The sequence below is a fragment of the Musca vetustissima genome, unplaced genomic scaffold (genome assembly GCF_032173495.1).
Source record: "Musca vetustissima isolate MV318-11 ecotype Yass unplaced genomic scaffold, APGP_CSIRO_Mvet_v1 utg21518, whole genome shotgun sequence".
Lineage (NCBI taxonomy): Eukaryota > Metazoa > Arthropoda > Insecta > Diptera > Muscidae > Musca > Musca vetustissima.
In genome coordinates this window covers 122,139-147,048 of record NW_026879941.1, presented here as the reverse complement: position 1 = coordinate 147,048, position 24,910 = coordinate 122,139, and the positions used below count along the sequence as shown (strand labels likewise).

The following is a 24,910-nucleotide window of genomic DNA, read 5'->3' as shown; positions in this document are numbered from 1 at the left end:
AAAGTAGTATTACATTATTTTAAACCCAACTTTGAAACTCCAATTTCATATTAATATTCAACTAATTTTGAAATTTTATTTATTTCACAATTAATTATACGATTATACCTTCCACATGACATCACTTTTATTTTAATATCTCAATACGAAAAAAGTTATAGCAAAATTAAAGGTATGCAATTTGTGTAAACCCATCGTCCGCGCCATCTATTGTTGTCTGTAAGATCCTACATGAACGCCATCTATTGAAAGGAATGATCGGTAACAGCAAAATATTTTGCTTCAGAAATGTCTTTCATGGCCTGAACTAGCTGTATAGCTTTGACATAGAATCGGCAAATTGTATTTTGAAAACGTTTTAAAGCCAATAACATACAAATTTATTCTCCTACATAATTATACCCTACACAACTATGTTGTCAGGGTATTATAGCTTTGTGCAGCCCCAAATGTTTGTAACGCCGCGAAATATTGGTCCTAGACCCACCTTTAAGTATACCGATCGTCATATCTCGACTAGCTGAGTCGATCTAGACATGTGTGTCCGTCCGTCCGTCTGTCCATTATAATTTGTAAACACGATACAGGCCACAGTTATGGACCAATCTTCACGAAATTTTGCATGTAGGATGGGTTCTGGCAAATGAAGACCCCTATTGTTTTTGGAAATGATCGGTTAATATTTGGGGGATGAAATGGACCAAATACTAAATTTTTGTCGGTTTTTCTGGTCGCTCCAGAGGACTCAATTATTGCCCAAACACCGCGAATTTTTGCATGGAGAAGGGGATCGGGCCAGAGAATAAGCATGCATGTTTTGATAAAGATTGGTCAATATTTAGCGGCTCAAATGGACCCTGACTTTTGTGTGAAAAATGAGAAAATTTGTATTCTATGGCATATATATTTACTCCTGGAGGATGTAAACCCCAGGAGTTGATAGCATATCCAAGAGGAGTGGTTGGCCTTTAAATTGATACCAAATATAGTGATGTACCTACTCAGATGTGGGAGTTACAGTCAAATGTTTACAGGTGCTTATGTATTCAGATATTATTTAGTAACCCATTACCACATTAGAGGGAGAAATATCGCGCTGATGGCTTTGAAATTTTTCATGAAGTTCCAGTTATGGTCAAGAACAACGCCTACAATTTTCGGTGATGATCAGATTAAAATTTTGGGATGAAATGGACAGAAAACATAATTTTTTGTGTGTTTTCGAGTAGAGTATAATCCGAAAATCACAACACACCCACCGGGAAGGTAATCTGGACAAGTAATTAGAGGGACTGTTCTGAATATTCGAAAAAAGTAAGGAAGAGGTGTTGTTAACCTTTAATCGGACAAGAGGGGGCAAATATCTCGAAATATTACTCAGACTTGGAATAAACATCCTCAGAAAGTTAGAGTTCGTGGTAGTTGTGTAGGGTATCGTATGGTCGGCCCCGTCCGACTATACTGCTCCGCTCACTGGTTTTTCAAATAAAACATTTCAAATTTTGAATAGATCACGAAATAGTCAGACTAAAGGTAGTACCTTTCGTATGAGATAAATTTTACTACAATACCTCCAGTTCACCAGGACATTAAATTCTACATTTATGAAATTTCCAGTTACTGCATCAATATATGGCGATCCGTTCGCCAAATTGTATGGTCGTAAAGGAATTTGAAATCGGTATATATCTATATGAAATGGGGTTAAATAATAGCCGGTTCAATGGATCGTTTATACAGCCATAAGTTCGAAGAAACGCGCAATGAACTTTCTTAACAAAGCACGTATTTTAGGATTGAAATTCAATTATTTGAAAGCGTTGATCGTTTGTATGACGATTCATCGTTAAATTATGGACCGAACTGAAGATGTATGACAGAAAAACAAAACACAAGATGTGTGTAAATTGTTAAAAACAGTGTTGCCAAAAAGATAATAGCTAAAAAATTATCTTTATAGGTGTAATAAATATATAATGCCATTGTGTAATAAAACTGCAGAAGTTCCTCTAACCATTGCTGCAAAATTCATAAAAATCGGTTAAGTAAGTATGCTCCGAAATATACTTTCTGTTCGATGCTGGGCGCCTATTACCAAAAAAATCAAAAACACCACAAAAATCGATCTTGCAAAATGGATTTTTTTCTTCATACAGCTACAGTGTGTGTATGTGTAAGTAAATATATTTTACATTGCATATGTGCATAAATCACATACAATCACACCTACATATCACGCAACAAGAAATTGCACCTCGAACTGCATGCTCTGTTAAAATGGTTCACAGCCCGTTTCTTCAATGTTATTTATGACTGTATAATCGACCCACTTAAGCAGCTATTCCTTACTCTTTTATTAATATACATATATACCGATTTAAATTTACTTAACGACCAGGTAATTTAGCGACCGCAGCATCATCTTTTTTCGAAATAAAATTTGCCGTTTCCCTACCAATGACCAATTTTTTACTTCATTATGATACCTTACAGGTCAGGAAAGACAGCCCTGAGACCCACTTACATTTGTGGTCCCTGGTATTTTTTAATGAATCCACCCCCATATCTGGTCCCCAAAACAAACATGTTTAAAAACTCACGACTTTATGTGTTACTCGAAAAAATATTTCTTTAAAAAATAGAATTTTATCTAAAGTCTAAATGTAATTCCCGAATGAAATATTTTTAACAAAATCAGTCTTTTGAAAGCTTCAAAAAAATGTTTTTTTTTTTTTTGTTTTTTTTTTTTTGTTTCAAATATACAATTGTGGACTTTTTAATATTTTTGTTTGGTTTCATGCGGCTATTTCAGTAAACATTGAACTGAGGTAAGATTATTGATGAAAATTGGAACCATAAGCAGTCTTAGTGTATTTTTATAGCAGCCACCAAACCAGTTATTCTGAATTTTTTGAAATCTATTTCCTGATATGAGCCCAAAAATGTTGTTCCGAACATCAAACCTAGTACAAGTTACGGGGCTAAAAACCCGCAGTTTGCTAATTAGTTAAATGTTCTATCTACTTGTTCTGGATGCCTGGTAGGTTTGAGCAATTTCTGAATGAAAATATCCAGCTTAGTCTGACATCGTTCATTAATTTGTTCCTCTACACTATCATTGTATTAAGTACTATTAAGTAAATAGTGTATGTAGTTGAGCTATTTTTTCATGTACCTTCTTCGTTTATTGAAATAAAACAAATTAAAAAAAAAAAACTAAAAAAGTGTGTATTTTTGTGAAATTTGCGCAAAAACTGCATACAACCAGGTGAATGAAAAGATGTGACGTCATCAGACTAAGATATGTCTGATATATATTTGTTGTATCCGTAAATAAGAGCAAATAGTATTTTTAGTAAATTCATTATTCTTTATTTTTTATTCAATATTCTTTGTAAAAAATATATACATACATTTAAAAAATATATTAAATATAAAATTTAAGAAATACATTTCTTAACAACTTGGCCCACGTATTTGGACTATATTCTATTGTAATCCTTCCTTGTGGAATTTTTTTTAGAGATGAGGATAATTCCAAAAAATATATTGATCGTTATCGGCGGGCCTGCCATATTTTCAAATAAGCATATATAATTCATAAAAACCTGGAATGAAAAATTAAAGACAAATTAAAATTATATATAAGCATTAAATACTAATAAAAGAGTAAAGTGATTGACTGACAGACTGATTTAACGATCAAGGCCCAGACGAAACTTCTGAAGATAGAATCTTGAAATTTTGGGTGAGGGTCATTCTTGGTTCAAAGGTGGCAGATAAGGCTGGGTTTTAGGAAATTCGTACTAGAACGATACGAAAAGTATTAAAAAGTACTAAATGTGATGCCATTTGTATTTGGCGAACCGGTAGAGCTAGAACTCTTAAATTTTAAATGAGGGTCACTGATGGAGAGTAGAATAGATATAGCAAAGGGTATTTTAGACATTCAACCTATAAGTATGCAAAAAATACTAAAATGTACTAAATTTAGTACAATTTCGCAGCATGTGAATGGATAGAGCTAAAAATTTGGAATACAAATTAAGGATGAGAAGCAGGGTCAATATAAGGAGCTGGCTTTGGAAGCGTGCACTTATGTAACGAAAAGTATACATATAATTTAATTTGGAGGTACAAATCGAGTTGGAATCCTGAAAATTTAAATTAGCATTACCGTCGAAGTGTAGGATTGGCAAATATACGTAGTTTTGGAATTTTTTATTTATGTGTACGAAAAGTACTACATCGTATATGCCGGTATATGTTAGTTGACTTAAATATTTCATTGATATGGAGTTCAATAATCCGTATTTGCACCCAATTTTAAATAAAAATAAAACATATTATTGCAAAATATTTTAGTATAAAATAATTAAAATACACAGTGCATAAAAATGTGCATTGTACGTGATTAAAATCAATATAATAGCGCCATCACTGAAATCGGTGTCGGTATTCACAATAATGCGGTTTTGTAAAGTAAATTCTAATTTATGAGGGGATGTAGCTCAGATGGTAGAGCGCTCGCTTAGCATGTGAGAGGTACGGGGATCGATGCCCCGCATCTCCAACTTAACGTTTTATACCCTCTGCATTATGGTTAATAATACAGCGGTGAAAAATGCCTCATTGAAATATTGATTTTATAGCAAAAGTTTCTTTGGACCAAATTCGATTACGATAATATTCAATCGATTTATAAATGTCTGACTTGATGGACGCATAATAACTTCCGAAGGGAGTAACCGATTTCATTCAAACTTTGCACACAGTAATAGTGCTTCCTAACAGCCGTTCTTAGCATTTGGTCAGTTGCCCTTCACTGTATAAAATAAGTGAGGTTCTGCATGTAATAATGGCCTCTAGCCTTCACTGTATAAAATAAGTGATGTTCTGAATGTAATAATGGCCTCTAGAGCGACTAGAAAATCTGACAAAAATAACGTTTTCGATTAATTGCAACCCCTAAATATTATCGCAATATCACTGTAAATGATAGGCGTCAATTTTGACCATAACCGGAACTTCATGTAAAATTTCAAAGCGATCAGTGCTACATTTCCGTACCTTGGTGGGGTAATAGTAATATTCAACGATATCATAACACATAGAATCCTTTAAATATTTACGTATAACTCCCACATCCGTGTTCATACAATAACATAATTGATATCAATTTAAATGTCAACCACTCCTCTTTGATATATTATAAAAATCTTCGGTCTATGTCCTTCAGGAATAAATATATACGACAAAGAATACAAATTTTGTAATTTTTCACAAAAAATTCAGGGTCCATTTGATCCGCTAAATATTGACCGATCTTTATCAAAACAGGCATGCTTATTCTTTGGCCCGATCGCCTTCTCCTATAATTGCGGCCTCTAGAGCGACCAGAAAAACAGAAAATAAAGTTTTAGGTCCATTTCATCCCCTTAATTTTAAGCGATCATTACCAAAATCAATAGGGGTCTTCATTAGCCAGAACGGGTCCGAAATGCAAAATTTCGATCGATCGGTCCATAACTGTGGCCTGTATCGTGTTTACCATTTATATTGGACAGACGGACGGACTCACATGTCTAGATCGACTCAGCTAGTCGAGATATGACGATCGGTATACTTACAGGTGGCTATAGAGCGAATATTTCATGACGTTACAAACTCTTGGAGCTGCACAAAGCTATAATGCCCTGACAACAAAGTTGTGAAGGGTATAACAAGTTTTAAATATTTTGACCAAACCTATATTAAATCCGTACAAATGGTCAACTCTTTAATAAAAACATATCCATTATATGAAGCCAATTTTGAATCCCAAACATTCAGACCTTTACATTTATATACTAACCATAACATCCATTACCTCTAAATAATACAAGTCAAACATCGTTATGTTAAGGCAGGCCGAACTTTTTGTAGCTTTCACCATCATTTGGACATTTAAAACCTCAAAAATTTTATGTACCATCAACATGTCGCAAATGTCTATATAAAATCTTTTTGAGTTATAAACTATCGAGAATATTTTTAGATTTTATCATAAGCCAAATAATTCCCTACATAATCAGTTATTGTATTAATCGGTAATATAGGTTTAAAAAAATAATTAAAAATCAAACTCATTGCATTACATGCAATTTCTAAATTATCCTTACGGTCATTAACAATTAAATATATTTTTTACTCCTTGCTATTCTAAAAAACTAACTCAATTGTTCATCACTTATTTGAAATTGATAAATCTCTAAGTTTCAATTTACTTCCTCTATTAGCAACAAATAATTAAATATTAATAATTTGTTTTATGCTCAATTAAATAAATTGTTTGAAAAAACTAAAACAACAACAATTTCTATATGTTCGTCCAATATACAAAAATTGTTAACTCTAATCTCTTTAGTGTAAACAGAATTTCAAGTAAATATTTGCACAGGTAAATTTACTACTTCGAACATGAGGACATCACAAAAAGATATGAGAGAGGAAACAGTGGTTTGAAAAGGGAATGTTGTTTGTATTTATTTAATAACTTCGACTGTTACACAAAAAAATTGTTGATTAAAAATTTTAAAATGTATTTAAAAAAATTTTAAATACATTAGGCAATTTTGCCTCAATTTTACATGTTGACAATGATGACAAATTTCCACATATCAAAGTGAGAATTACAGCAAGTAAAATTGCCTGATGTAAATCAGGACTATTGTGTGTTCGGAAAATTGTTATTAGCATTGCCTTACGATATTGAAAAAAATTGAAATAAATATTGCTGTTATTCATCGGCGAGTTTTATTTTCCTATTAATTGATTATTTCATTATAGAAAATCAAATTATAATTCAATGAAATTCCCTTTTACATACTGTAACATTTTTCTATGAAAGGACTTAAAAATCAATTACCAGTACTCCTTCAGTTGAATAATTACTAACTACTACTAATACTAGTACACCTAAAGCATAGTATCATATCACCCATACCCAAAAGCTCCTTATGGCCATAGTTTGTATTATGAATGAATAAAATGAATGAGCAAACAACCGATACTGAACGGACAATGAATGAATAAAAGAAGTACAAAGGCAAACAAACACACAAACTGACTCACATACAAACTCAAGAGTAAATGTTTAAACGTTACCTTTTGTAAAAAGGGTTCAAGTACATCCATACTCATACATACATATATCTGTTACTTACAACTATTCTCTCACATATATGTATATGGATGTTCCCACATGTATCCTTAACCTGTGTAAACTGTTTCTTTCAGCTTTACTGTTGTCGTTGTTCTGTTGTGTAGGTGTAAATGATAGTAATACGTGTACTCCTGTGTATCCTTATCACTGATAGGTTTCTTTGTGAACTGGTATCACAGAATAAACTAACAAACAAACAACCGTCCAAACAAGCGGCAACGGAAGGGAAAACAAAAACCATAATGCCAACACAAACTCTGTAGAAAGTTTACATTTATGGATATTTGTGTGGCGGGCGGCGGGCAGGATCGAAAGGACAAAACAAACTCTGAAGAGGAACCATGATATTCTCTGATCAACTATTCCCATATGTACCATAAACTGTTGTGTAGAGTTGTAGGTGTATACACACACCTACATGTGGGTGCATACATGCGTGTATGTAAGTATAAATGTCTATATGTGTATAGGAATATGTGCAACAATAACGCAGACAGTGGACAGTGCAACAACTTCGGTAACAAAAAGGTACACGACATTTTGTCCACATTTCAAAGAAATATGTTGTATATATTAACCTAGAAGCGGAGAAATCATTCAAGGCATGGATTTTTTAAGAATATTATTTCAAGGACCAAGAATTATTTATTTATACCATCCAGAACCATAATGTAATACATCGAAATATTTACCCTATGCCCCATAATATATATATATTATGTTGGGGAAAAAGAAATCCATTATGAAAATGTCGATAAAATCGGAGAAATTATTGAAGTTGGCCGATATGTTAGCAGTCATAACATAGCCCAAGACCTAAAAATCAACCAAAAAACTCTTTTAAACCATTTACACAAAGCTGGATTCAAAAAGAAGCTCGATGTTTGGGTGCCACTCCAATTAACAAAAAAAAATAGGATGGATGGAATTTCCATCTGCGAAGTCTTGGCCTAACGGAATAAGATATACCCATTTCTTAAACGGTGACTGGAGAAGAGAAATGGATCACATACGATAAACCTGTGCGAAAACGATTGTGGTCAAAGATAAAAAATTGGTATCTAGGGAGGATTGTGAAAATCGACTACTAGAATTTTCGATTTATACATGTCCATCTGTCTGTCCGCCTGCCTATTGAAATCACTATAGGGATCGCAATATTTGAGATGGAGCTTTGAAATTTAGCACTGGCATTGCTATTACTCCTAGTATGGTTGGTATTGCAAATGGGTTATATCGGTCCGCGTTTTGGAATAGCCCCTATATAACGGTAACCCCAAATATTCGGTATTTGACACGTTTTTCAACCGAGTTGGCTGTATTTTACTTCTTTTGGCAAATCTTCCTACTGAAACTGAAAAATTTTGATCCAGTTTTTAGGGTAGTCCCCATATTCGGTATTTTGGCCGTTTTAAACAGGTTGTTCAAAAGAATCAGCAGTATATTGGTATTTTGGATTCACTATCCTGGCTATGTTTCAGTCCGGATATAACCCCCATTTAGATGATTGTGGGTTATGGTATGGAAGTATATGTTCCAACTATAAATTAATAATATTGATCCTGCTTTTAGTGAATCCCCCAAATTACGCTACACCCTAAAGATTGGTATTTTGGGGAGTTTGAACTCTCATTAAGTAGAAAATGTAGAAAATTGGCCCATGTTTCCGGTAACCCCCATGTAAGGGTAACCCCTATTATTTTGGGCACATTTTTAGCTCAGGTTCAGGCTATCATGGAGTGTCAAATCTTCTTACTAAAAATCATCAATATTGGTTCACTTTTTAAGGAATCACCCATACAACGCTACATCCCAAATGTCGGTATTTTTTGGAGTTTGGACATTTTTCTTCCACAAATTTCGTTAAAATTTGATTTCTCAAATTCCTGTGAGTATCACATCCTTCTACCAAATAATATTAATGTCAGTTTACATTTTGGTACAGCTCTCATAGAACGGTAGTTGCATTTTCCCACCGATGTGGCTGCAAATTGTAATAAAGGCCTGGACTTTGTCCATCTGTTGATATAGCCTGCACTTTGTCAATATTTTGAAGGTTTTTACTTAATTTCCCCATTGAAGGGTACATTTTTTGCAATGTTTAATGCACATCACTTGGTAGAGGTTATATGCTTTACTTGCGAGTTTATAAGTTTCTTCAATACCTCATGTACCAATTTTAGTTTTTTTAATATATAGGTATATATATATATTTTTTTTGAAATACTTTTATGGTACTCTGTTTTCTTTCCACACATTGTTTTGCAATAACTATCTTGAAGTAAAATGTATCATGTTCAATATCTATATCCAACAATATATACAAATTTTATCTCAAAGAATAAAATAGTTTCATCTGTTTCCGCCCGGGATTGAACCGGGGGCCTTCCGCGTGTTAGGCGGATGTGATAACCACTACACCACGGAAACTTATACAGGGTTTATATATACAACTAAATAGTTTTTTTACATTTTTTCCATTTCGAATATTTGGAGTAGCAATACGAAAATATGTATACCTATAACAATAACACAAAAACTATCAATGTCATTTAGGTGACAATACAACTTTCACTTTTTTTTAATTCAAAGTCATTCGACATGTCTTTCAATTGAATCGGTGTCTTTTTATTTTATTATCAAATTGTGTGGCTACCGAACAGACACGTTTCGTAGACACGCGTACTATTAGATAATCAAACAAGCTAAACAAAAATACTCGATAATGGGAGACTGCTGACGTACTATTTGTTTATTTGATTTTGATTTAATGCGGTATAACACATATTTTATTTTTAAGGATAATTGTAATCTTTAAAATAAAATTATCTAATAATTTCAATATTATCTTCAAAAGAAACTATAAATAATAATATGAAGAATAATTAATGTTCTTATGTACTATATATAAAAATATATTTTAATAACAAAAAATAAATATTTTTATGTTTTCAAATAAGTTATTATGATTGACTCCGTATGGCATTGAACTTGAGATTTCAAGTGAGAGTGAATATTATGCAAGAAATATATATTTACACATCAATGAATGGTATTTGTTATTTATGAACGCGGTTGTGCTTTAATGGGTTATATGTTTCCGTGGTGTAGTGGTTATCACATCCGCCTAACACGCGGAAGGCCCCCGGTTCAATCCCGGGCGGAAACAGATGAATATTTTTATACCCTTCAACACACTGTGGTACAGGGTATTATGTCTTTGTGCATATGTTTGTAACAGGCAAAAATAATCGAGATAGACCCATGGTTCCTATTGAGAATATGCATAGAATCACTTTCTAAGTCGATTTATGCATGTCCGTCCGTCCGTCCGTCTGTCCATGTTAAATTGTAAACAAAGTACAGGTCGCATTTATGATCCAAATTGGATGAAATTTGGCACAGGTCACTTATTCGACCCAAGGACGAACCCTATTGAAATTGGGAAAAATCGGTTCAGATTTAGATATAGCTCCCATATATATATTTAAATGATTTAATGTAAACGGTCCCTATATATCTTTAGATTTGCATGAAATTTGGTACAGGCTAATCATTTAGGCCTATAATGATGTCTGCCAAATTCATGAAAATCGGCCCAGATTTAGATATAGCTCCCATATATAGTTTCGTCCGATTTCATGTAAATGGTGCACCAAAATCCCTATATATCCTCCGATTTGCACGAAATTTGGCGTAACGTAGTTAATTGAGTCTAGAATGATATCTGCCAAGTTTCGTGAAAATCGGTCCAGATTTGCATATAGCTCCCATATATAGTTTCGTCCGATTTCATGTAAATGGTGCCCCAAACTCCCTATATATCCTTCGATTTGCACGAAATTTGGCATAACGTAGTTAATTGAGTCTAGAATGATGTCTGCCAAGTTTCGTGAAAATCGGTCCAGATTTGGATATAGCTCCCACATACAGTTTCGTCCGATTTCATGTCAATGGTGCCCCAAAGTCCCTATATACCTTTCGATTTGCACGAAATTTGGCATAACGTACTGAATAGAGTCTAGAATGATGTTTGCCAAGTTTTGTGAAAATAGGTCAAGATTTACATATAGCTCCCATATATAGTTTCGTCCGATTTCATGTAAATGGTGCACCAAAGTCCCTATATATCCTTCGATTTGCACGAAAGTTGGCATAACGTACTGAATTGAGCCTAGAGTGATGTCTGCCAAGTTTCGAGAAAATCAGTCCAGATTTCTATATAGCTCCCACATATAGTTTCGTCAGATTTCATGTAAATGGTGCACCAAAGTCCCTATATATCTTTCGTTTTGCACAAAATTTGGCATAAGGTAATGAATTGCGTTGTTTCGTGAAAATCGGTCCAGATTTAGATATAGCTCCCTTTTATTATAAATTGATTTTAAGTAATTGACGCACCAAGGAACCAATAGGAACAAAACGTTCTGAAATTAGTAATATTCGAATAGAGCTTCCATATATATTTTCGCCCGATTTCAAGTAAATTGGGCATCAAACTTCTTATGTTAGTCAGTTTGACATCAAATTTTGCACAACGTACAAAATTGAGCATAGAATTATGTAGTTGCGTTTTCTAGAAGTACAGACATAGCCCAACGGATGACCCATTTATATTTGTTTGAAGTCGATTAACATACTTTATGGATAGATCTACGTAGATTCACATTTAGATAAATATCACATATTTTATTTCATCCAATTTCATGCTAATAGTCTTGTTTAATATACCCATAGTGGTGAAGGGTATTATATAGTCGGCCCGTCCGACTTTACTACATTCCTTACTGGTTTTTATATGATGTTATTTACAACTTTAAATATAATAAAAAATCGTACTATGTACTATGTTCAAAAAACAAAAAAAAAAATAATTAAATAATAATAATAAATAAATAAAATAAAAAATACTGATATATCAATTGAGAGATGATTTATACTCTTTCTAGAAAAAAGACATTGAGAATTTTAAAGTTTGTTAAAAATTATTGGGCACCAGAATTATTTTTTAGAGGAAGTTTGTAAAACACTGGCCCGTTGGAGGGTTAAGTGCACTGAAATTAATTAATATTTGTAGGAGAAATATTTACTTATTAAAAGTCCCAAATGTCAGACGAAATAGGATTAAAACTGTGGCCGTTCACGTTTTATGAAGGTTGCGTCAAAAAAAAAAAAAAAAAAAAAAATTTTATTCAGATAAAAGTATTTGAAAATATTAAAAACATCATGAAATTCCGATTTTAGATGTCATATATGGGAATTTCCGGGAAAAGGTAAACCAAAGCTGTTGAACTTTTTTTCTTTAATGGAGTTGCTCATATCCGAACATTTCCGACTTTAGACTGTTGTACAGCCTTCATTTTACGACACCGCTTAAGGTCCTAGGCAAAAGTGCCCTTAATCTAGCAAAAACGAGTAGCGGAAGAGTATAGTGTGACGGACCAACCACATTATACCCTACATAACTACTACTGAACTTTTACTTTCTGCTGAGCTATATCTCGAGCCTATTGATATTGACCGATTATCATAAAAAATATGTGATGTTAGGGTAACATTTCGACAGGTCCTATTTTATTGACATCATATTTTTTTCCATCAGTTTTTTTCCATCAGATTTTTCTCAGTACATAATTATTAGGTTGGGGAAACAGAAAACCATTATTTGTTAATGGTGTAAAACAGTTTTATGGTGGATTTTTCGCTCATGGGCGATATTACGATTGCAACACGCCGCTCAAATTCGATAATTTTTCTGATTTTATCGACATTTTCGACGACCGACCTACCTGTGCGAGGTGTATCTTTAACATCAAAAATTCCTGAACGGAATCTATTGAACCAAAACTGCACATAATTGGCTGTTACAGTATCCGAACCATTCACAATTTTAGCCGCATGACCTGTATTTTCGCCTTTGTCAAAGAAAAACTGTAAAATGTACAGAATTGTTTCTTTGTTCACTTCCATTTTTAACACCTTGTAACTCACAAATTAATGTCACCCTTCCAACGAGAATAAATCTGAAATTGTTTGATCTATACTTTACGAGAAATCTATCAATACAGCCATCTGCCGAAAAATTAATGGATTTCTATTTCCCCAACTTAATATTTTTCCTCAAACTATTTCAATGTTAATTTTGGGTATAGAGGTTTCCGTGGTGTAGTGGTTATCACATCCGCCTAACACGCGGAAGGCCCCCGGTTCAATCCCGGGCGGAAACAGGAAGAATCTTTTTGTCTCAAAATACTTTAAACATATCGTAGGCATTCAAAATGCCTAAAATCGGTTGAGACCCCTAATTGGAGCCTTTGTCGAAACATTTATGGTGGATTTTTCGCTCATGGGCGATATTACGATTGCAACACGACCGACCTACCTGTGCGAGGTGTATCTTTAACATCAAAAATTCCTGAACGGAATCTATTGAACCAAAACTGCACATAATTGGCTGTTACAGTATCCGAACCATTCACAATTTTAGCCGCATGGCTTGTATTTTCGCCTTTGTCCAAGAAAAAATGTGAAATGTACAGAATTGTCTCTTTGTTCACATTCATTTTTAACACCCTGTAACTCACAACTGAATGTCACCTTTCCAACGAGAATAAATCTGAAAATATTTGATCTATACTTTACAAGCCATCTGCGGAAAAAATAATGGATTTCTATTTCCCCAACTTAATATTTTTCCTCAAACTATTTCAATGTTAATTTTGGGTATAGAGGTTTCCGTGGTGTAGTGGTTATCACATCCGCCTAACACGCGGAAGGCCCCCGGTTCAATCCCGGGCGGAAACAGGAAGAATCTTTTTGTCTCAAAATACTTTAAACATATCGTAGGCATTCAAAATGCCTAAAATCGGTTGAGACCCCTAATTGGAGCCTTTGTCGAAACATGTAGCTCATTTTTGCATTATCCAGGCCATTTTTTCACGACTTCGACGACGGATTCGACTTTGACAATATATTACTGTAAAATTATTACATAGTGTGTAATAATATTTGTACTCGTTGCACTATGGACCAGGAACCCAATTTTTTGACTAAAAGTTCATTTTAGGTAAAAGTTGTACATATAATTAAAATCTATGGACTTTGAGCTTTACACCAGTAAAATCTTATATCATATTTTCATGAATATGAAATTTTCTCTGAATATGAAATTGGAAATGTTTACAATAGTTAGTTGAAGATAATCATAAACAATTTCGTTAATAATACTCATAAAAATAATACTCATCGTAATCAGCGTCCCAGAAACCCTTTATGTGATATTCCTTTATTTCATAAACCCACTGCACCCAATGGAATCTCTGGCCCATAGTTCGTGGGTTCGAAAATTCGAAATGTTATTTAAAATTATCAATGCAATATGAATATAAAAAATAGTATGATAAATAGTATTTTAGTTGCCCCTAAAATGCCCAAGAGGATCTGGGGCTATTATATTATGAATTGTAAATATGTTCTTGAAATAAATAAATAAAATAATCTATGGGTAATGGGATCCACTATGAAAACCTATAAGTGGATAGGAAGACCTAATAAACTGAAGTTGTTTTCACGTATTTTCTGTGAAAACAATCTTTGTTAAAATCGAAACTTAATAACGTTTACGAATATGCTGTATGGGGAGACAATAGGTAAAGTTTGGCCCATTTTTAAAAAGAGAAAACTTTGCATTCGGAATCGGATTGCAGTTATTTTTAAGATTCTAACTCCAAAGTTGCACATACTTTTGTGTTGTTTCAAACTACGGACATAGGTTTCCGTGGTGTAGTGGTTATCACATCCGCCTAACACGCGGAAGGCCCCCGGTTCAATCCCGGGCGGAAACATTCTTTATATGCTGAGTATATAACGCAAAATACAGTTATCCTAGGGTTTCGGAGTTACACACAGGTTTGCTAAATATAACAGGTTGTCCAAAGTTTAGTTGAAATCGGACATTAGATACGCCTGATATTGGATTTATAAATATTGGAAATTTTGACTATTTTTGGGGGAGGTAACAGAAGGAGTGAACCATCTTTGGACTTGATCTAGACTTGGTAAAGGTAATAGGTTGTAAAAATTTTGGTTAAAATCTAATATTCAGTCCCATGATATCATAAAATGCATTTTTTGGACAATTGGTAGGTAGGAAAATTAGTAGTGGACCGACGTACGCATCTTTGAACTTGAACTAAGTTTAGTAGAAATATTACGATGTGCAAAGTTTGGATGATTTCGGTTAGTCCTTTCGAGAGTCATTTGTAAATCGACTCCAAATTGTCTGAAACTGATTTTGTCCAAAGAAACATGCGATCTAAAACCAATATTTCGATGAGGCACATTTTTGCCGGATCAAAGTGTATATACCCTCAGTAGCCATAATGCTGAGGGTAAAAATTCCACATAAAATACAAGGTGCGCTGAAAATGAGTGCAAATGTCGACATGGTTTTTAACTTATATAAACATAAAATAATATTCAGATCGACTTAGGAAAATACAGTCATTTCAGTACTATTCCTATTTCCCGATCTATTTTAAATATTTTAACCGAATTGATTATCCCAGCATAAATTACTTCATCATTTTCGGTATTTTTGTAATCGAAGTGATTCGGATTTACAATATATATATTCATGCTTAGTCATATCTTCCATATATTGGTCCCGCACTATTTCAGGTAGTTTTATAGCAATAGAGATATTTTCCAATTCAATTGACCATTATGCATAGACAATTTTTAATATAAGTCCGTGTTTTGATAAAGTCCCCGTATAATAGTTCCGCCTCATTTAATGTATTTGTATAATGTTGTTTTGCTGGTATATTTTCCAAACATGGCTGAGGGTATCAAATTTTCGGTATATGATGATTGCAAAAAAATGTATTCATCTGTTTCCGCCCGGGATTGAACCGGGGGCCTTCCGCGTGTTAGGCGGATGTGATAACCACTACACCACGGAAACTGTTGGTAAAAACGTTCATGAATATCGACGCCTCCGAACCATAGTATGCTAAGTCTGAAAATTGAGTTTTTCAGTAGAAGCTCTCAAAGTATGGAAGTTTCTTATATCTTACGTGCCATGCTAAGTACATTTTTGCTTATAACTTTGGTTTGGATTGGACGATGATTACCAAAATTTCAGAGAATTTAAATTAAGGACCGTAGTATCTAAAAACGTAAAGAACTTTAAAACATGCTAAGTCGACTTAGCATACTATGGTTCGGAGGCGCCGATATTTTGAAATCTAGTTTATTATTCTAAAATGTGTATTAAGACTTGATATAGGAAATATATAATGAACTATTTCTTTATTTTGTCCATATATTTTGACCATTTTGTGTGGGAGGTATCAGAAGAAGTTTGCAAAGTTTGGATGGAATCGGTTACTCCCTTCTAGAGTTATTGTGCGCACCAGCCGGCAAGACAGGCAGCCATAGGACGGATATTGCAAATCGACCCCAAATTGTCAGAAATGGATTTGGTTCAAAGAAATACGGGATATAACACCAATATTTCGATGAGGAACATTTTTGACTTATCATTAGATATAAGGCTGAGGGTATAAAAACTGCATGAAATGGGATGCGAAATCATATTTCATTACATCGATGTTGATAAAATTTGTATTCCTGAAGAAATAACTATGTAATTTCTTAAGTAATCTATCCTAAAATATACAGTAAGCGAAGTAGTGCAGTCAGACGTAACTGACGATGTGATAGTGCCATTAAAATGTAACTTTCTGAGGAGCTAAATCTTGAGGCTAGCTAAATTTTGCGATATTGGCATATTCTTGTTCAGTATTGGTACTATTATTCCGTATTAGAAAATGTAGATTTTCCATACACAAAATTCGTCCTCGTAATTCTTTGGTAAGGTCGCGTTCCCTGAGTGAAATTTTGTGATGTTCGAATCATAATTGTTTCCTCTAAATCGATCGGAAAAGACAGACAAAACTAAAACATTTGATATTCTAAATATTACCAAAAAATTAGGTGTCGTGTTTGGCTAGAACGGAATTTCATGCAAAATTTGCCGATATGTCCAAAACTGATGATTAGAATCACAAACTTTTGCCAACACAATGCAGACAAGTTGAAGAATATTTCAGTTCTACGAGTTTGATACGAGACGACAAACCTAAACAGTTTTTATTTCATTAATTTCCCCCTATATACCCCAATGTAAAATCTCACTTTACCATAATATTTACGATCATACTGCTATCCTCCAAGCAAATAGTCAGCATAAAAGTGCAGTCAATAGCAATTAACTTTCTTTACAACAACACACATTGGTGCACACACGATTACACTGTAACACCATGCTTACATATCTAGAAGAAATTATTCCACGAACCAATCGAGTGACTGCAAGTGACTTCGTTTGGAGCAAAACAAAAAAAGATAACTTCTTGGAAATGTGATGGGGATACCTATGTATTCTTTAGGGTCACTTTTGTCCCTTTTTGCAAAGATATAAAAGTACTTGTGAAAGTACATGCACATACATACAACCCATATACGTATGTATGTAGTGAATGTCATTTTGCTGAACATACCTTCACATACCTCGCCTGGAACATTAGAAAATTTGTGAGAACATTAAAGCAACTCATAATGGTCATGATAGTGCAAATGGTCGTTCGTGTTGTTTTTCGTTTCTAAAGTTGAGCAAAAATGTTTAGTAGGTCCCAAGGTTCCACTAAACTTTCATAGTTTTTCTATTTGTCCCTTCTTGAGTTTTTGTTTTTTGGTTATGAACATTTTTTGTCTTCTTTATGGAAAACAATTTTAGTTTTTCTCCTCATTCTTCTTCTTAAGGGGGCCAAGGAGTATTGAAGGTGTTTTCGTTGTTGTATCTTCGTTGTTGTATCTAGGTGTTTTCGTTGTTGTATCTTCGTTTATATTCGTATTGGCATCATTATCGAAATTATGCTGTTGTTAGCAGAAAACAAATATTGCAACGCTTTTCGATTTTTTGCTATTGTTATTTTTTCGCGTTATGCTATTCTCTTAATGATTATGTCTTTTGTACACTACACTATTGCTGGATATGAAATTACACTACTGTTTTTTATCGAAGTAATAATTTATATGAATCACAAGATTTAGTTTTTAAACTTAACATTTGACTTTAAGCATCAGTCATAATTTTTGGATGATGTATACACTATTTTTAATTAATATTGTTAATTTTCCATATTGAAGTTGTACCTCGCTATTTTTTCCAAAACATGTAAATTTTTCATTAATACCAGAATTAGTTTCATACTTCGCTCTACTTTGCCGGTAATTGCCCTCATTTCTCTCTCTCCCTCTCTCTCTCACTCTTGACAAAAAAATGTATTACTCCCATTCAAAAAAAATAAATAAATAAAATAAAAAATAAAAAAACACTATTCATTGTTCGCCTGTATTTTGATTTGGTATCTCCCCTCTCACGTGATGGTTGTTGGTTTTTCTATCGTTTGTTTTTCTTGTTTACAACCGTCTCTACACTCTCACATTGTTACCTACCTCAGCATTGGTGTTATAAATTTCGCATATGTGGTTTCCAAATTATTTCGATATAAATGGTGTCCGTCCGTCCATTATAATTTGTAAACACTATGCTGACCACAGTTATGGACCAATCCTTACATGTTGGATTGGTTCTGTCGAATGAAGACCCTATTGTATTTTGGTAAAGATCGGTTAAAATTTAGGGGGTGAAATGGACCAAATACTTAATTTTTTTTTGTTTTTTTCTGGTCGCCCCAGAGACCGCAATTATGGCCCGAACATCGCGAAATTTTACATGGAGAAGGGGATTGGGCCAAAAAATAAAAATGTCTGTTTTGATAATGATCGGTCAATATTTAGCGGGTCAAATGGCCCTCTTAGTAACACATTAACATTAGAGGGCGGAAATATAGGTCAAGGAAAACGCCTATAATTATCGTTGTTGATCAGATATTAATTTTGGGATGAATTGAAGCGAAAACTTAATTTTTTGTGTTTTTTCGAGTCGATCTATAAGCTACAATTGAAAGCCGAACATCACATAATAAGCCATGGTGAGGGGATGCGAACAAGTAATTAGAAGGGCTGCACTGAATATTAGTAATATTTGTTGACCTCTTGTCGGTAAAGAGGGTTCAACTATTACGAAATATTGCCCAGGTTCGGAATAAAAATCCGCAGAAAGCTAGAGTTCCGTGGTAGTTGTGTGCGGTATCGTATGGTCGGCCCGCCCGACAATACTGATCCGCTTAAAAATAAAGTTTTTAAACCTTTTTTAAACCTTTAAAAACAGAAAGAATAAAGTTTTTGATCTTCTTCGTTCCCTAAATATTAACCAAAAACAATAGGGGCAATTGTACCGAACCGAACGTACATGCAAAATTTTGTGATGATTGGTCCATAGCTATGGCCTGTACCTTGTTTACAAATTATAATGAACAGACAGTGCAAAGACTCACATGTGTAGATCTACTCAGCTACTCGAGATAATATCTCGCGGCGTTACGAACTCTTGAGACCACTACTGATACTGATTTTTTGCATACACTCTGCACACTCCGTGAGATTTAACTGAGTAACTAGATGTTGGGGAGGGTGGAGAATCGACTATGTGTACGAGAGGCCCTGGTGAGGATGTTATGAATCCAGAAGGTCCCAAGTCGCCATAACCGTTGTTTGCCACTATTATTTTTGAAATTATATGCCTTCAGTCAAGTCGAATAATATAATAAAATTTATTTGTAAGAGGCAGATCCAGATCCTTAAATTTACACAAAGGTTTTTGTTCAGACTTGGCTTCGACTGGCAGTAAAATCGACCCATACTTTTGCGAAATTTCAATCTACTACGTCAATAGATGGCGCTACAGTCACCAAATCGTCAGGTCGTTTGGGGAATATCTGGGTATTGGTAAAATGTAAATATTTACCTATATCTCCAGCATCGGAGTACATACAACAATATAAATTGCTTTTATAAAATTTTCAATTTTCACACAAAAGTCTGAGTCCTTTTGCTAAATATTGACCGATTATCATGCAGGAAGCCATACTTGTTTCTTTGTCCAGATCCCTTTCTCCGTGTGAAATTTCATGGCGTTCGGGTCATTATTGTCTATAGAGCTACCAGATAAATAGATAAAAGTAAAATATTTGGTTCATTTCATCCCCTAAATATTTGCCGATCATTGCCTTCTTCTTTGAGTCGAACCGAAGATACGTGTAAAATTTCGTGAGGATTGTTCCATAACTCAGGTCTGTAATGTGTTTACATGTTTTATTGACGGACTTAGCTGTGGACCAAAATTTTATGCTTTTTAGTAGGAAGATTGGCAACACAATAAGATCCCAAAATACAAAATTGCAGCCAATTCCGTCGACAAATGTGCCCAAAATATCGAATACAGTTATATGAGAACTCGACAAAACGTTGACCGGTACATCAATTTTTAATACCAAAAAATCGTAGGAGTACTAGCGATGTGTGTGTGCAAAATTCCAAAGCTCTATCTTAAATATTGCGAGCTCTAACGTGATTTCCCCAGACAGACTAACATAACAAATTATCCAAATATTTCGAGGTCTTGCACCTTATGGTGGAGGATATAATTATATAGTTTTAATTCCATATTAGATAAATATTACTTCAATAAAAGTGGATATAAGGAAAATTTTTATCGACATGTTATTACTGTCTGCTACCGAATATCTTTAATTTATAAAAATTGCTTCGTTTTTCCAAGTTTTCGTGTTACAGACATAAACGAATATAAATCGTTATAAAGTAATTTTTGTCCACCTGAATTCAAGCAAAAAGTTAAGTTGCGCTTAGTTTTACTCAATATACATAATATTTTATGTAAGTATGTAAATAGTTCGGTATATGCCATGTTTTCCTCAGGTCGCCCCAAAAATATATACTTACTTTTACTTATGTTGTTGTTGTGTACGTGTTATTATGTGGAAAACTATTTTCACAATTCGTTTAAGGATGCTATTGATATTCTTAGGAAGTTGTTCTTGATACTCTTGTGACATCATTTTAGTATGGGGAAACTTTTTTTATTGAAACTAAAAACATTATATTTACGATTCAAATGAATTTATTATTATATTGCGTCGAAGAAATATCAATTTGTATAAATACATCCCCGATAAATACACCCCGATCACTTTTTGGAAAAATTGAAATACTTAACTCAACAATGTATGCATAGAAGATAATTAAATGTTTTGTACGTAAAAAAACACAAAAACATTTATCTTGAAATAAACTTATGATTTTAATATTCACAGAATGCGAGAAGAAAAAAAATAATAAAGTTTTCCCTGAAAATGTCTTCGAAAGGCAAATGGAATATTTTTTCCGTCTTAATATTACTCGGCAACAGTTTGCTTTTCTTTGGCAAAAACTTGCTAATGATGAAATAAACAAAATGTATTTGTTTAATTATAAAGCCAAGAAACTTAACCAAGAAGAATAAGAAGTTTTATTTTCTTATTCTTGGAATATGTTAACATCTGTTATTACAATAATCATAAACTGTTATTATTATATCTGTTTGTATTGTGTAAATGAATGTATGTTTTGAACGTGATGACATACTTTAATGGTGTACGGCTTCCTTTATGAAGTCACTGTTGGAGGAATCTGACGATAGATGTAATCCTTAAGAATGGGAATGTAGCTGAAGAGATATGTATTTTTAAGATACAGTTAAGAGGGGACACATAAATGTATTGAATATAAAATCTTTAATATAATTAGAAAAAAATAAATGTGGAGAGATGTGGAGAAAGAGAGAAGCCTTTTCAAAAAATTCAAAATAGAGAATATTACCATAAACATAAGGTCCAAATATACACTTGTGAAAACAATATTTTGAAAAATACGAATTACGAAGGCGATTCGGAACTTCTTACCCTATCAATGAAAGAGAATAGTTAGTTTTTCAAAAATATTTATAATTTTCAATATAATTTCCGAAACGTCAATACACTTAGTCCAAGGCTTTTCTATACCTTAACTAAAATGGTTTTCCTCAAGGTCGTCAAAATAGTGGTAAACTGTAACTGCATCTACATTTGAAGTAAAATGCTTGCCAGCAAGGATTTTTTTTAGATTTGGGAAGCAGTAAAAGTCACACGGAGCTAAATCAGATTTTAGCCATTGTTATAACACTCTTGTGCGCTGGTGCGTTGTCTTAAAGAAACATTATTTTTGTGTTGTAAGCCAGGGCGTCTTTCTCGAATTTGTATTAAGTTGATCCAAAAGGTTGCAAGAGTACTATACATTTATTGTTTACGTTCAAAGCTTGAGAAATGTTAATTCTTATGCGTTTTTGATCGGCTGTTAAGAAATGCGGCACGCATCTTGTAGAAAGCTTTTTTATCTGTAGTTCTTCATACAAAATTAATAGACTCGACCATTTGAGATGCCCTTGATATTAGCAATTTCACGCTAATATGAGAGGATCACTTTCATCTAACACATTCACCATATCATTAGGATTTTCTTGTCCCGCAGATAAACCTTTTTTATGTAAATCTTTAATGACAGCACATATTTGCAACTTTTCCATTGAAGAAAAATTACGGATGCGTCTTTTTTGAACACCTGTTTCTATGTGAAGGAGATGCCAGATTGCAACAAATTTTAACATGTATTCATAACTGAGGCAGATCTCGTAAACTTCTTATATTTATGTTTTTTATTTATATTGATCGGTTCTAGAACTGCAAGAAACTACTATTTTTTACTTTTTTCTTTTTCGATGTGATGAATGGAATATCTTATCGTAATAAAAAAGTTTATTTCAGGGTTTTTATTAAAATAATATTGAAATTTAAAATTAAATAAACATTGAAAAAATAACAAACAAAAAATAATTCGATAATTAAACTTGTTAGCAGAGCAAGGTTTCGATCCTCGGACCTCTGGGTTATGGGCCCAGCACGCTTCCACTGCGCCACTCTGCTTACGGTATACACGTGCAGGTTATGTCTGAATACAACAGAATCCATAACGAATACTAGCAAGATAAACATAATAAGTTGGTTATTACAATTTATACGAACTCTACCAAGGTTTAAATAAATGTTGAAAGAAATTTGTTCGTGATTTTTATGAAAAGTTTTTGAAATATTATTTTTTTAAAGAATTTTAGGTTTTGTGCTTTTTTAAATATTTTTTTAGGATTAGTTTTTTAAGAAAAACATGGTAATTGCTTTTTATGGAAAATTTTTTAACACCAATCTTTGCTTTAATGTTACTCTTTTTGTTTTGAAATATTTTTTTTAATTTTTTTTAGAATTTTTAAGGCGTTTTTTTAGATTTTGCAGTTAGGGTGTCTGTACAATTTCTATAAACATTGGGTTTTGGAGGTTTTTCAAAGCGTTAACCTTTATGCGTGGTTCTAAAAAAATATTCCAGGCTTTTTTTAAACCATCACCAGACCGTGGTGAAGGGTATTATGTCTTTGTGCATATGTTTGTAACAGGCAAAATGAATCGAGAATTCCTTTTGTTTCTGAGTCGATTCCGTCTGTCCGTCCGTCCATGTATTTTTGTGCACAATGTACAGGTCGATTTTATGATCCGATTTAGATGAAATATGTCACTTATTTGGCCCAAGGACCTATTGGACCCTATTGAAATTGTAGAAATTCGGTTCATATTTAGATATAGCTCTCATATATAGTTTCGTCCGATTTTATGTAAATGGTGAACCAAACTATCAATATTTGTCCGATTGAGACAAAATATTTCACAGAGTACTGAATTAGGTCTATGTTTGTTTGAAGCGGTTCAGATTTAGATATAGATGCCATTTATAGTTTCGTCCAATTTTACTCAAATTTAAGCCGATTGGCACAAAATTTTGCACAGAGTATTGAATTGGGCCCAGATTGATGTATGCGATGTTTTGTTGGAATTTTGTGTCGACATAAATTTTGAATGGCGCACTGTGTTGCAGCATACCAAATGGTGGATGCCACGGTTTCTCAAATACATCAATTTAAATATATATCTTATAGATATTTTGCTCGCTGATTGCCATTCAATTTTTCATAAATTTCTGATTGTTTTGTGTATGGGTTGCTTTAATTTAGTTCAAATATCTATGTACTTCACGCAGTTAATTTCGTTCAATTACATTTCAATGCTCCTCCGAAGATGTTATGTCTATTCTATCTAAAGGATATATGTACAGTCGAATTCAGGTAAGTGAAAACGCCTAATTTCAGAAAAAAATTATATTTTTTCTCTTAAATTGTGCTCGTTTCATATATTTTTGGTTTTGCAATAAAAACCTCTTTCTCTTATACAGATTTTCAAGTAACCGGTTTTTCTTTTAAGCGAATTAAAATGTTTGAAAATTCATCCGAAATATTAGTTTAAAATTTTTAGTTTCAATTAACCGATTTTTTCAATAAACCGTCGCTTCGCTTATCCGAATTCGACTGTACAATATCCTTTAGATAGAACCATCTCTTTTATGTACCCAAAGTGGTGAAGGGTATTAATTTCCACGCGTGATGTTTGAATAGTGTACAGGACTACATATTTAAATACAGTAAAATCTCGATAATCCGTATTATCCACTAATACGGATTATCGAGATTCCCATTTCAAATATGGGAACGATGTTTTGCGAATTTGGTGTTGCCATCAACCAATTGTTATACATACCACGCAG

General features: G+C 33.4%; 8 non-coding genes across 8 annotated transcripts; 5 read left to right on the top strand and 3 right to left on the bottom strand.

Moving 5' to 3' along the window:
* The first annotated feature begins 4,500 nt into the window (after positions 1-4,500).
* Positions 4,501-4,573, top strand: Trnaa-agc (transfer RNA alanine (anticodon AGC)). The gene has a single exon. It is a non-coding gene; the product is annotated as a tRNA-Ala (tRNA).
* A 4,988-nt stretch (positions 4,574-9,561) lies between these two features.
* On the bottom strand, positions 9,562-9,634 carry Trnav-aac (transfer RNA valine (anticodon AAC)). The gene has a single exon. It is a non-coding gene; the product is annotated as a tRNA-Val (tRNA).
* A 666-nt stretch (positions 9,635-10,300) lies between these two features.
* Trnav-aac (transfer RNA valine (anticodon AAC)) lies at positions 10,301-10,373 on the top strand. The gene has a single exon. It is a non-coding gene; the product is annotated as a tRNA-Val (tRNA).
* Positions 10,374-13,358: 2,985 nt separating this feature from the next.
* Positions 13,359-13,431, top strand: Trnav-aac (transfer RNA valine (anticodon AAC)). The gene has a single exon. It is a non-coding gene; the product is annotated as a tRNA-Val (tRNA).
* Positions 13,432-13,935: 504 nt separating this feature from the next.
* On the top strand, positions 13,936-14,008 carry Trnav-aac (transfer RNA valine (anticodon AAC)). The gene has a single exon. It is a non-coding gene; the product is annotated as a tRNA-Val (tRNA).
* A 967-nt stretch (positions 14,009-14,975) lies between these two features.
* Trnav-aac (transfer RNA valine (anticodon AAC)) lies at positions 14,976-15,048 on the top strand. The gene has a single exon. It is a non-coding gene; the product is annotated as a tRNA-Val (tRNA).
* Positions 15,049-16,096: 1,048 nt separating this feature from the next.
* On the bottom strand, positions 16,097-16,169 carry Trnav-aac (transfer RNA valine (anticodon AAC)). Its single transcript has one exon. It is a non-coding gene; the product is annotated as a tRNA-Val (tRNA).
* A 6,949-nt stretch (positions 16,170-23,118) lies between these two features.
* On the bottom strand, positions 23,119-23,190 carry Trnam-cau (transfer RNA methionine (anticodon CAU)). Its single transcript has one exon. It is a non-coding gene; the product is annotated as a tRNA-Met (tRNA).
* Positions 23,191-24,910: the final 1,720 nt, after the last annotated feature.